This window comes from Carassius carassius, chromosome 13 (assembly GCF_963082965.1).
Source record: "Carassius carassius chromosome 13, fCarCar2.1, whole genome shotgun sequence".
Taxonomy (NCBI): domain Eukaryota; kingdom Metazoa; phylum Chordata; class Actinopteri; order Cypriniformes; family Cyprinidae; genus Carassius; species Carassius carassius.
Window position 1 is genome coordinate 8,564,687 of NC_081767.1, and position 14,211 is coordinate 8,578,897.

A 14,211-nucleotide genomic window follows, 5' to 3' on the forward strand; every position below is an offset into this window, starting at 1 on the left:
ATCTTGCATTAAAATTGAGTTTGCGTATTACAAACTGGTCAATGATATGAAGGTGTTTAAAGGTAAATGGGCTGTAAACCACTGTATTTGTGATGTTGATGTTGATGATTGCTTGCTATTTTATATTTAAGTGTCAAGGGGAAGGTATTTAATTATTTTATTTTTTTTATTTTTTTTCTCTCCTTTTCCCCTCTATGTGTATATGTTTGTGAAAAAATATGTATGTGAGAATTATTACATTTTTAAAATAGGTCTCTTACATTTTTATTGAATCATTAAAGAAGACCTAAAAGTCAAAGTCTCTCTCTCTCTCTCTCTCTCTCTCTCTCTCAAGCCAAACTAAAACGATGTAAAACAAAAATGCATGTGTCCAAATGACAGAGTCAGGGGTCATTAACCAATATAGTCAGCACAGACATTAATTTCGTCAAGCTCATGTTGTGGCAAATATGCTAAATGTGCAGATATGTGTATGCTGTTTCTGTATGACTCATAGAGACACTGGAGAGAAGGTTATTCTGGGTCAGATCAATTCTGTCATAGCAGTATCAGCACATGTTAAGATAGGTGCTTTTTCACAGGCTACTGTGAAGGTGTAAATCAAATGCGTCAGGTGTAGAGGTGAACGTCAATAAAGCTTGTGCACAGGTCAAGGATGATATAACACGAATGACAGTTTGTTTAATTCAGTTGCACACACTCACCCTGTGACCCTATTACCCCTCTGTAGACTGACTATATCAAATCAGAAAAGACACACTGGAAAAATAGACCAGCTAATGAAACCGGAGCAAAATATTTAGCTGCGTGTGTTTATGCACATTCATTTTTCTATGTGTGAGAGTGTGTATGTGTGTGTGTTTCGCTGTAGGAGAGTAACTACCTGCATTATCCTCTAATAAATGTTCATAAATAAATAAATAAATTTGATGCTGCTAAGGGATCTGTATTTTTCAATAGCGTGAAATTAACTCTGCAGTTTACAAAATAGTCTATTTTTTCAGGAACAAAGTTGCCTTTTCCAAACAAGTAGCATGACAAAATGCTGGACTGATAGTTTGTCACAATGAATCAGCACTCAGTCTTAACCGAGTGAGCTGAGGCACAGATGGGTGAATATATAGAGTATGCTCTTCTACAGTTTCTTCTTAGTTCTTACCATATATTTTTTTTATCTAGTAGTAGTTATCCTTTTATTTGACATCTCTTTTTCTTTTCCCAATACGCTGTAAAAAACAAACAAAGAAAGAAAGAAAGAAAGAACAATTTAAAATGAAAAATTTGTTAAATTAAAAATATGTTCAATTATGATATTTGACTTTAAATTTAAATTTTTTGTTTGGCAGCCGTAATTAGTCATTTACCATTTTTTATGGGATTTTTTTTTATTTTTTATTTTTTTACAATGTATGTTAACATATTTTCAGTAATAAAATGTTTAAATATAGAATAAAGAAAAGCTAGTGTAGTCAGCTAGATTCAACATATTTAACCCTGTAAATCTGGACATATGAAATCATAGTCTAAAAATATCTTAATTAAATATGTCATGGTTTAATAAACCTTTGAACTAAATAAATACATAAATAATATTCATATTAATAAATAAAAAAATGTATGTATGTATGTACAGTACAGACCAAAAGTTTGGACACACCTTATCATTCAAAGAGTTTTCTTTATTTTCATGACTATGAAAATTGTAGATTCGCACTGAAGGCATCAAAACTATGAATTAACACATGTGGAATTATATATGGAATTATATACATAACAAAAAAGTGTGAAACAACTGAAAATATGTCATATTCTAGGTTCTTCAAAGTAGCCACCATTTGCTTTGATTACTGCTTTGCACACTCTTGGCATTCTCTTGATGAGCTTCAAGAGGTAGTCACCTGAAATGGTCTTCCAACAGTCTTGAAGGAGTTCCCCGAGAGATGCTGAGCACTTGTTGGCCCTTTTGCCTTCTGTCTGCGGTCCAGCTCACCCCTAAACCATCTCGATTGGGTTCAGGTCCGGTGACTGTGGAGGCCAGGTCATCTGGTGCAGCACCCCATCACTCTCCTTCTTGGTCAAATAGCCCTTGATGCCTTCAGTGTTACTCTACAATTTTCATAGTCATGAAAATAAAGAAAACTCTTTGAATGAGAAGGTGTGTCCAAACATTTGGTCTGTACTGTGTATATATATATATATATATATATATATACATATGTATGTATGTATGTATATATATATATATATATATATATATATATATATATATATATATATATATATATATATATATATATATACATATGTATGTATGCTCCTTATATATATATATATATATATATATATATATATATATATATATATAACTAATTATATTTTATATATTTATGCCACATATAGTATGATATAGGAGAATACGGAAATCATTCTTTAGGAGGACACAAAAAGCTTCATCATTTGATGCCCACTTTTTAAAATGATTTTTATAAAAGATGATGTAATGAAGATAGTCAAATAAAAAAACCTAAGTTGCTTCAGTCCAGAAAGTGTTCATCTTGAGATGTTAAATCAAAAAATGAATGGTAATTTGATAATAAAGGATCAAGATAATAATTTAGAGGCTTTCAAAATTTGTGTATCAATATAATCCATTAGGATTTATAGGGTTAATGTCAAAATTGATTTGTAATACAGTCTTTCACTGTAATATTCACAAAACTACAGTTTCAAAGTACACAGGTGTATGTGTGCATATTCTACATGCATTTATTATGTGTGTTTATGTTTTTTTGCAGAGACTGGTTTGTAACTTCTTGTGGATTTTTCAGACAGTTAGTTGTGATCGTTTTTATTCGTATCAGTGATTTTAAAAAGTCAGTTTCCACACAGTGGATTAAGCGTCCAAAAACACATATATCTGTGAATGTCTGCATCTCTCACAGATTTGAGAGCTATATTTAAAGGCTTGTGCACCAAACTGTTTGCGAAACGGAGCTTTGTACTAGTGGATCCTACCTCTCTCATTTAAAAACAAATCCAAATATTCCCACTTCAACTGTTTCCTTAGTTCCTTATTTAAGTTTACTTTCTGTGAACAAATTAAGGATGACACAAAAATTAACTGAAACTCAGCGTATATAGCTTACGTTACCTGTCGCACAGTTTTTTTTTTCACTTGTTTACCTGTAAAATATATATACAATGTATTAATATTTTGTATCTTCACCTAGGTGTTTTTTTTTACTTCTGTCTGTTCAAAAGACCCTAAAGAGGAGAAAATCCACAACAAACACTGATAGGTGACAGATCCTTATTCCTTATTATAAGAAGTGTCATAAGCCTATTATTGTAATTCCCTTTATATGGGAATTACAATAATCAAGCCATGATTACACAAAGGCATGGATCACTTTCTCGAGCCCTTAAAACGATTAAAAATGTCTCAGGTTACGCATGTAACCATGGTTCCCTGAGAATAGGCTACATGCAGACCCCTGCATCCTCTAGAGGGCGCTATGGCAATCTGTCAGCGTGGCCGATGTCTGAAGCATGAATGAAATAACAACAATGAACTTGACATTGGTAAGCGGAAGCCTATGACGTGAGCAAATGAGTGACTGTGGATATAAAAGGGCACTTTTTTCCCTGAGGAGACACAGGTATGATACAGAAGCTAGGCACAGAGATGCAGCGTCTCGTTCCCTATTCTCAGGGAACCATGGTTACATGCGTAACTTGAGACGTTCCCTTTTGAAAAGGAACTCCACGCTGCATCCTCTAGAGGGTGCTATGGGAGCAGAATACCAACGCCACCATGCTGAGGGATAAGTGCCCATGTAACTGTTTCCCCAAGTCAGGACTTAAGGAACAGCCTCCCTGCTAGCGAAACCGCTAACGTTTTACGGCAGGCTCAAGCTCCAATCATAATAGACTAACTCACCCACCAGAGTCTGGAGCTCTGAGAGTGGAGGTCTTAGCATAACGACTCTCTAAACCAAGAGGAAGCCTAGCTACACTCAATACCAGAGGCAGGTAGCGAGGCTCAAATAAAAAGACCTTACTACTCACATTACTACCTAGGCGGGGCTCTGGGGAGTGGAGGCTTCAGCAGGATGACTTTCTGAAACTAGAGGATGCGTAACATGCTGGTAGGGGAGCTCGTAAGAGTGGAGGCCTTAGCATAATGACTCTTTAAACCGAGAGGAGGATTGACAACACTCAGCGCTAAAGACAGTCAGCATGGCTCATAAAAAAGGAGCCTACATTCTTTAGTACTGTCTAGCGGAGCTCTGGAAAGCAGAGGCTTTAGCAGAATGACTCTCCTAACAAAGAGGAACTCAACAGGAGCACCCTGCTAACCATAACCCTCCATGCTGACGGGAGCAATGCTTCAAAGTGTGTTAGTAAGGACACACTGGTTGAGTTGAGCCCAAGGTACCAGGATCTAACCAACTTGTAACATGTAAACTTGTAACCCTTACCGTACAGGATTTCAGACAGTGTGCAGAGTATTGCGTGCGCACTGACCACTTATGTGGATTTTAGAAAGTGGCCAAAGGTGCTAGCATGCACACTTGCCACTTGTGTGGATTTTAGAAAGTGTGTAAAGTGTTCATGTGCACACTTACCACTTTGTGGATTTCAGGAAGTACACTGATGCTTAGCGTGTGAACTTAACTTCCTAAGAATCAGCTTTGGGGAGCAGAGGCTTCAGCAGAATGACTCTCTAAATGAGTAAACCTACCATGTTCAACCCTGGTAGGGGAGCTCTTAAGAGTGGAGGTCTCAGCATAACAAATCTATAAAGCGACATGAGACTTAGCTACACTCAGCGCCAGAGGGTAGTTAGCGAGGCTCAAAGAAAGAGCCTACAAACTCGTATCACCGCCCATGACGGAGCACTGAAGACTGAAGGCTTCAGTAGGATGACTCTCTCAAATGAGAGGAAGCCTAGCACTCAAACCTCTTAGAGAAGCTCTTAAGAATGGAGGCCTCAGCCTGATGACTCTCTAGAATGAGAGGAGACCTGACTACACTCATCGCTAAAGACAGTTAGCGAGGCTCACAAAAAGAAGAGGAGCCTACCTACTAAAAGTATTGTCCAAGCGGAGCTATGGAGAGCGGAGGCTTCAGCAGAATGACTCTCTTAAATGAAAGGAAACCTACACACTAGGGGGCAGAGTGCTCAGCATAGCAGACACCATGGTAACCTAATACATGTACCCAGGCTGAGAGGATGAGGAGGCTCAGATGAGGCTCACCAAGGGCCTAACAACTCAAACTTGCTAAACCAAGTCAGGAGCCTCCTTCAACAATAATGTAACCTACATTATACACAGTTCCAATTCTGAAAAAAAATAATAGAAACTAAAAAGAATTCTGTAAGAAAAAGCATTCCTCTGCTACCTGACCCAAAATATCACCCAAAGTTTCTACAGCTTTTTTCTTAGCTATTTCAGAATCTGGAAAAATGACTGGGGCTAACTTGTTACTGCACTCGGTAGAGCAATATGAATGTGTGTGATGTACGGCAAGATAAATGCTCGTCACTTCTGCTACCGAAACTTTGTCAGCCTGTGGGTCATTTGGCTTATTGAAAAACGACTGCACTGATTTGCATGTTTCTTGATGATGTGCTTTTTTTCTGTGGTACTCACATGCACCATGTAGCTTCATGTCGTATTCTCCACCATGTCCCACAGAAAAACTGTTTTTGCATAAAATTCAAAAAATCTCTCTCTGCTTCACCATCTACAGGTCTTAACCAAGAGAATGTTGCTGTCCATTCACTACTAAAAGTGCATCTTCTCTTTTTCGCAGCCACAGCTACTTTACCTGACCGAACAGTGCGCGTGCTCTCCAATTTGAGATTGTTGACAGCTGTTGAGAAGGCATTCGTGCACCAGTCAACAGTTTGATTGACGTACGACTCAGCCTATCGACTAACGCTTTTATTGCTCTCCTCTGAACTATTGGACATAAGTTAACAGTACGCCTATGGACATATCCTTGTATTTATTAGGCAGGGTCGAATGAAAAAGCGGCACAGATGCTCAGTTTGCGTGAGGTGGGACAAAGGGTAAAAGTTATTCAGCCAATAAAGTGTAGGCCTATGTATTTCAAAATTGTGTGTAGTACTATATAAATTACAACGGTTTAATTGGCATCTATATTTCAAACGACCCGACCGACCATGACCCGAATATCATTAAAAATATTTTTGGATGACTCGTAACCGACCGCAGGCACCCGCTCATTTCGGATCACCCCGGTGCTAAATTCTCAAAGAGAATCAAGCATTCTCAATGCAATCACATCTCGCAGCATGGCTATCTCTCCTCCGAGAGCCGTACACAGTCTGTTCAAACACTTAATTCCCTCAAGAATCTGGTAAGAACAGAAACCACCGCGAATGCGCATTAAGCTTGTTCAACTTCCCCCAAGAGGTGAACACGCTTGTGCAAATGCTTGCAAAAAACTCAAATAGTTCCGCGAATGCCACACGAGCGCATCCTTCTCGCTCATGAGTCAAACGCATGCGAGGTTTGTACACAAGTCTTGAAGACAAAAAAGAGGATGATGTGTTCTACAGGTGACCTTTTATATCCGCAGTTGCTCATAGGCTTCCACCTGCCAATGTCAAGTTAACCTTCGTTATTTCATTTATGCTTCAGACACCGGCCACACTGACAGAGTTCGCATTGTGCCCTCTAGAGGACACAGCATGGAGTTCCCTTTCGAAAGGGAACTTTTGGCTTTTGATAGCAATCTTAATTGGAAGAAACTGGATTTAATTACAGGATTTATCTGTTTATCGAACTTGAGTGCAGAATCGAAAGTAACACCCAAATTTTTCACAGACAGTTTTCTGTAGGAATCCAGATCTCCAAAATCACAAAAGACCCAAACAAAATGACTCTGTTTTGCCCTCATTTAAAAGTGTAAAAAGTTTGAAGAAAACCAAGACTTAATACCGGAAAACATGTATTCAGTGATCCTCAGTCTCTTTTATAATTTTTCCTCAAGGGGAGGTAGATTTGGGTGTCATCAGTATAAAAATGAAATGACACCCCATGCTTGGTAAGGATGGACCCCAGAGGAAGCATATATAATGAGAACAGAACAGGGGTCAAAATGGAGCCCTGAGGAACTCCAAAATGCAAAATAGAGCTAGATGAAGAAAAACCATCAAGACAAACAGAAAACATTGTGTCTTCAATATAGAATTTAAACCAGTCAAGAGCACAACCTATAATGCCCACACACTGTTGCATTAACAATTGCATGTTTAGGTATTTTGGGACAAGTCGCTGTAAGAAGAAACTTGTTTGTTATAGCTAAAATACTGGACCCAACAACATCAAAGACCTGAAGCAAAAACCGTGTGGGAATGGTGTCTTGCAGACATGTAGTTGGTTTTATCCGCTTAATAATACCTTGAAAAGAGAGATTGTCTGGAATTCATTAAAGGTAGAAGTACAAAGAGAGGGGTCAGACCAATCACAATTTGGAGGTATAATATGCTGTCTTATGTCAACTATTTTATCTGTAACAAATGAATCTGTATAACTGTAAGCTGCTATATATATATATATATATATATATATATATATATATATAGTCCCTCATTTGTCTTCAGTTTGAATATATACAGTATATACTGTATATATGATAAGATTAAGACATGAAGTGTAGGTAATGTGTCATTAAATTTGTTTGCATTTTATTTTGTGATTTCATTGACTTAACCTGTATGGTTACCCTACCAAACATTTGTGGTACCAGATAACAGTTGATGGGGCCCTCAGGTCAAAATCTGTCCTGGGTCAATAAAGTTGATTAATCTGTGGGAAGATGTTGAATGATTAGAGTTCTGGCTATATTCCAGTGAGAGGGGGTTGTAAATCCATTAGAGTGGATTAGAATTTGCCCACGTGCTGTACTAAATAATGAGATGAGGTTTAATGTAGTGATTAATATCTGAGTTTGACATTTATTGTGTTGTATATATAAGTTGGTGGGGTGTCTGGCACAAATGTTGTTAGCCTGAGACTGTCCTCTGGGTGGTTGGAGCCTATTTGTGGTTGACTGTTTGTTGATGGAAATACCAAGAGGAAAACAGCTCTTAGTCTCAAATCAGATCACTTTATTTTCATTAAACCATATACACTAGTGTAATGGAGAGTAAAAAAAAATGTAAAAACATAGCAGTCATGTATTGACAAAAGATCACAATGTACAATATTTATAGAATACACAATTCTACGCACAACTATGCACAGTGTTATATTATACACATAAAAACATAATAAAAATAACAAAATATAACAGAGGCTAAAAACTAAGCATGATGTTAGCTTTCCAGGAGGGTTATTATTGTTAACAAAAACTGTTGAAAACATTCAGTAATAATTTAAATTAGGGACCAGTTTTCACTTTTAACTTGTTTCTTATTACCATGCACACTACTAGAATATTGGCTGTTTATTAGTACTTATAAAGTGAATGTGAAAGTGACGTGACATAGCCAAGTATGGTGACCCATAACTTGGAATTTGTGCTCTGCATTTATTTTGGTATTAGTGGTTTATGGAGACTTTCTATAGGCATAATGGCTTTTATACTGTACAAACTGTATTTTCCCCCTCTTTGTGCATTTGTGCAAAAAAAAAAAAACACCATTTAGTATAATTTTAAAGCCTTTTGATTTAGGGGGATACAGGTAGTGTCCTCATAAACCACCTTCATATAATACACGTGTTTATACCCATGTCATTATAGAAATTTGTGTCCTCATAAACCACCCAAACCAGTGCACACCCACACTGTGAACACACAGAAAAGCAGTGGACAGCCATTTTTGATATGGCGTCCAGGAAGCAGTTGGGGGTTTGGTGCCTTGCTCAAGGGCTTCACCTAAGTGGTGGTATTGAAGGTGGAAGAGAGTGCTGTATATTCACTCCCCCCACCTACAATCCCAGCTGGTACCGATACTCGAACCCACGACTCTCTGACCATTAGGCCAAGATAAAGCAGATATAATGCTTTATTCTGTATTTCCATATTTTAGATCCCTTAATTCTGCCTCCTACCTACAGTAAACTTAACAACCACCTTATTAACTATTAATAAGCAGTAAATTAAGCGTTTACTGAGGCAAAAGTTATAAAAAATAATAAAAATGGTCCCCAAACTTAAGTATGACATGTAAATTGAAATAAAGCTTATAAAATATGAATATATGAATACATCTGAATATATCTGACAACTAACTGTAATAACTTTGTTGAAATGTTAAAATTGCTAACTAAAAACATAAAAAACATTAAAACTAAAAAATAAATAAACTGAAATAAACACCATAATAATAATGATAATAATAATAAACACCGAATAAAAATGTTCAAAGCACATAAAAAATAACTAAAACGTTTTAAAAAAATTTTAATAAGTAAATAAAAGCCAACTAAAAATATTATTATATACTATAATAGCACCCATGATATACATAATACACAATGTATTAATTGCAGTCCTAATATGTATGAAATATTTTATACTCTATTGTGTATATGCTCAGTGTGCAAAATGTCCTTTCATTGTAGGGCTACTTTAACAATTACAGGTGTTACTGTAACAGTTACTGAATGCAGAATTTACTCTGTGCTTTGTCTGATTTCAAGTTTAACCATGTCTAAATATCAAATAGCTACTGCAAACATCTGCTTGGTCAGTCAGATATCTGATGGTTACAGCTGCAGTATTGACCACACTTTATTCTGATAATCAAAAAATAAATAAAAATAAAATAAAAAATGGCTCTAGGAAACTAATCTTGTATTAGAATATCATTTGGTAATATTAAGTAGTGTAACTACTGTGTCATATTGTGGTTTAAAAGGTCTCAGATTTGATTGTCATTCTCTCCGGCTAATGGCTAATCATCACAGATAGTCACACTGGGACAGCAAACCAATTATGATGGAGATTATGAATGAACAACATGATTGAAACTTGTTAAGAGTCTGCTGATCCTTCAGAATCACACATTGTCATAAGGAAACGACCCTCCAATGACTTGAATCTATTCTATTACTTTACCCAAGGCTACACTTAGGGTTAAAATAAAACTGTCATCATTTATACACTCTTGCTGTGAATATAAGAATTGGCTTACTATAAATTTATGAGTGTGAATTAGAATTTATCTCACACTACTGGATGGCAAATGACAGAAAGATGAATTTAAATGTGTGCGTGTGTGTGTGTGCATCCAAAACTGAATTATTACAAAATATATTTTAAGGTGGCATTTCAAACATTTATTTTTATTTATTTATTTTATTAATTACTCCCTTAGGTATGTTTATAATGTTATATATTTTTATAATTTATTTTTGAATTATAATTACAATTCTGCATTCTGTTTGCTGTCTTAATTCTTAATTAAGTCGCAACAGCAATTTTCCATTTATTTGACTACCCTCCTCAGACCTGGTAGAATTTCAGATTCAAATAATTTAGAATTGAATCTTACCTCATAAAACGCAGCTCAGTAGTGAAGACTATTGAAAATGTGTAGATCATCTTTATACATTTGTTTTATATTTGCATACCAAATCGAATACACTGTTTCACTTTTGGAGATTTGTGGATCTGCTGCATTAAAACAGCAGAGAAAATAACAAATATTCAGTCACTTCACCAGAGACACGAGGGACTGATAGGGCTTGGATCTGTAAGAAAAGCTCTGAAAATTCATAAGGTCAAAAGAATAACAACATGCCCTTTTATTACATGCAGTGTAATTTGAGATTTGTGATTTGTTTTGTATTAAGTCTCAGTTGCTATTGGCACATGTCACTGAAAGATTGAAATACTCACTGATCTATGAAGAAAATGTCCATGCAGTCAGCAGTCAGGCACATGTGGAGAGCTATGTGTACAGCTGGCATGCTAACATTTCGAGCTCGTGATCCTTTGACCTGGTTTTAAAGAAGTCCAAGTGTGAGAGGTTGTATTTGTTCTCTGTGGTCCTAAGATTGAGTGAGGCATCAGGAGCCCTGAGGCAGTGGGGGAAGGGGGTGGGTAGAAAGGATGTGGATGGGATTTGTGTGGTGTGTAAGATGGTTTTACTCACAGTCAAAGAGATATTCATTTGGTTCACAAGAATACACAAATCTCACTCTTTCACCATTTTAATTTCTGATTCATAGTGAAACTCATGCACCCTGTCAACAGCAGCAAATCCAGGTTATATTTTATGTGCGGTTTACATTATAGAGACTTCAGTTCAGTTTCTATTTGATCCGGTATCCAAAACTGTCATTGCACATGTGGACCCATATACAGACTATGAGCAAGGAAATGCTTCTCCAAAAAAAAAAAAATACAATTATTATATAATTAAATAATAATAATAATAATAATAATAATAATAATAATAATAATAATAATAAAACTGTTTATCTGCCCACTGAGAGACCAGTGACAAAAGTTATGTCACTAATGACAAAAGTGAGGAAACAGCTGAAACTACAAACAACAGAGAAAAAGAGATGGAGAACGCAGAGAGCTCCAGCTGCGAGGCCCTGCATAAATGATAATGAACTCATAAAGCTCATCTGTGCTGGGAAAGGAGATAAAGTGTTGTAATCTCACTCTAGCTAAGCACCAGAACAGAATTCAAACTGCCACTTTAATACCTGCATGTGTCTATGATTGGGAGAAAGAGAGAATTAAAAGAAAGATAATTGTTGAAAAAGAATTACATAAATCTCATATAACCCAAACACATATGTTTGGATGAGAATATAATGCAGTACAAAACAAATGCACATGTCCTTTATTCACAGATTTGTGATGCAATATTGAGAAGAAGATATCTTAGTCAGGTCCGCTCCATGGACAGTGCAAATATTAAAGAATACAACACAGATGAAAATATACAAAAATATAGGTATGAAAAAATGAAATAAAAGTAAACAGTAAAAATTTAAGAATAAAATATGAAAAGTATACTTAAGAATTAAATATAGAATAAAAAATAATGTACATGAAAGTATTCTGTATTCTTAAATATTAAGAAACACAGGAATGTACAAGAGGCAATTGTGCAATCAGGTTGTGACACTCTCAGTATGTAAATTTGAGGTAGAGAATGATGAATATCTTACTGATTAAGTGAATATTAAATGGAGACAACTGGATGTTAAGAGGCTGGTTTTGAGTTTATGTGTCAGGGATGACAGACAGGAAGCAAAATGCAAGTAACTTATTTATTAGGAGAACAATGAGAAAGGCTTCAGTAGACGGTGGGTGGCGCAGGGACCTCAAGGCAGCACAGGGCGGTGAAGAGTTGAGTGTGTTGGTGAAGAGAGATGAAGGATCCAAGCGATGACGAATAATCCATAACATAAAACCGGAACAGAGTCACGAGACAAAAGGTAGAGCAGGACGAACCTGTTACAAACACGCCAGGTTCCACCTCCATGCAATCACGACGCAAAACCTCACCGGAATTCTAAATCACATCCACCTGATCCGCATCACCATCCAATCACCTCAGCACCATAAAAGCCACACACGCACTCAGTCATGGTCCGGTCATGTTCGCGACAAGGTCATTCCTGTATGCTTACTCTAAGGAGTAACTCCTTTTCTACATACCTCTCTCCAGCAATTCTCCGAAGACCCAGATCCCCCGTGTGCGTGTGTGTGGTTCACCTTCACTCCAAGACGTCTTCACCCAGCTTGCACGGATCCATCCATTCACTCATCCCTCACTACCTGCTCCTCTGCTTGTGTCTGTTCCAATAAACATCTTTATCTTTTACTCCTCAGCTTCCCGAGTGATCCGTAACAGATGACCAGACCCTGCACCGCCAGGCACAAGCATGAGCCTCACGGACCCCTTTCAAGATCTGGTTGATGCACTCCGAAGAATACTCATGGCTACACCTGCATCCCCAACACCAGCGAGCACTTCCGCCGACCATGTCAACACTTCCTCTCCTTCCGTTCACGCCAGTCCCATGGCCAGGCCGGCGCCCTACTCTGGTTCGGTGGAGGAATGCAGCGGTTTCCTCCTACAATGTTCGCTGGTCCTGGAGATGCAACCGCACTTATACCCCACTGAGCGATCGAAGGTAGCCTTTGTTATTTCCCAGCTGCAAGGTAAAGCACTACTGTGGGCAGATTCTATATGGACTCAAAATAACCCAGTTATCCAGTCTTATTCTAGCTTCATCGACCATTTCCGTGAAGTTTTCAGCAGACCAGCTTGGGACTCTTCCATTGGTGAGAAGCTCTATAATCTAAAACAGGGAAAAATGTCTGTCAATGAATATGCCCTTCAGTTTAGGACTCTAGCGGCCTCCAGTGGATGGAATGAACAGGCTTTGCTTACTACCTACCATCAGGGATTGGAACCTTGAGTGCGGTTGCATCTCGCTGCATACGAGGACACCATCGGGCTTGAATGATTCATCCAGCTGTCCATCCGCTTCGCCACTCGTATGCAGTCGTGCTTAGAAGAGCAACAGGGCCAAGCGTATTCTTCCACACTACTCTGCCGACCAGAGGCCGTCAGCTCCCCAGAACCAGCCAGCGAACCCATGATTCTTGACTCCTATCGCCTTACTATGGCGGAGCGACAAAGACGGCTGGCCCAGAATCTGTGCCTCTACTGTGCAGCCCCGGGGCCGCTGACATGTCTCTTCCAGTTTCCACCCTCCTCGATTCTGGGTCAGCCGGCAACTTCATCTCCGGCGCCCTCTGCCGTCAGCTTAAGCTCCCTACCACGGCAACGCCGGCAGCCTACCAGGTCCACACTATAACCGGCAAGCCGCTGAGCAGGAGGTGTGTGCGCCATAGTGTGGGTCCCATATCCCTCCAAACCAGACTACTCCGCCACGAGGAAATCCATCTGCTGGTTCTGGAGGAATCGACCGCTGACGTTATTCAGGCGAGGCCTGTTTCAAGTCATGTATCTCCGGTTGTCCAGTTCCAGTCACACCTTCCCCTGAACCTCTTCCACTCTATTCCACATCCATTGAGAGCCCAGTGGAAAACCAGTCCATCGCAATCCCTCACTGCTACGCCCCCTTCAGTGACGTCTTCTGCCCCAAATGGGCCTCCAAGCTGCCTCCACACCGGCCGTGGGACTGTGCAAAGATTTGCTGCTGGGTGAACCAGTGCCAAAGGGAAGGA